Raw genomic sequence first — 917 nt, forward strand, 5'->3', positions numbered from 1 at the left:
AACCCAGATCGGCATCTTGTCAAAATCTCTAGACAATTCCTATGCATGCTAGCTAAGGTTTGAGACATTTATCCCTATGCTTGTTATTCTGCCTGGTATAACTGAGATTAGGAATAAGCCTGAGTCAAGTATTTAAAAATGGCCTCAGAGGGGCCCTGGCCCCATATATGGAGGGTAATGGGTTCAAATCTGACCCCAGACAAAAAAAAGCCAGTGTTGTGGTAGGTGCCTGTAGTCCCAGCTACTCTACTGCGGGTGACAAAGCCAGAAGGCAACAGATGTAGAAGTTTGAACCAGAATATAGAAATTTACATTTATAAGCAAAGGGGGGAGTGGAGAATCAGTAAGTTCAGCAGAGATTATTTAAATTAGGAACATAAAATTCACCTGAGCTTCCAATTTCATACTAAGGTCACAGAGTTCTTGATTAGGACAAATGATTACCACCAAGCAGACCAGAACTTAAACAGTTAAGATATGGGTCCGCATGAAAGCTCACAGGGATACATGATTTAACTGAGCTTTCCCCAGGTCCAAAGACTTAAAATCTTATCATGTAAAGCCTTTGATAGAGCCATTGACAGGTCTATAGGCCATTTTCCATGTGTCTGGGATACAACTGGGTGATGCAAAATGACTTATGTTCTCCAAAGAGCATGATAACTAGTTTTATTCATTATGTAATTTTGTCTAGGGAAGACTGCATAGTAGTAAATTATCTAAATTTGAAACTTCTTTACATTTCTGAAAGTTTGTATCATTTGCTTTCCTTTTTTTTTTTTTTGAGATAATTTCACTATGTCACCCTGGATAGAGTGCAGTGTTGTCATACCTCACAGCAACCTCAAACTCTTGGGATTAAGTGATTCTCTTGCTTCAGCCTCCCAAGTAGCTGGGACTACAGGCGCCCGCCACAA

Source organism: Otolemur garnettii, unplaced genomic scaffold, assembly GCF_000181295.1.
Source record: "Otolemur garnettii isolate 467f Iridium unplaced genomic scaffold, OtoGar3 scaffold00013, whole genome shotgun sequence".
Lineage (NCBI taxonomy): Eukaryota > Metazoa > Chordata > Mammalia > Primates > Galagidae > Otolemur > Otolemur garnettii.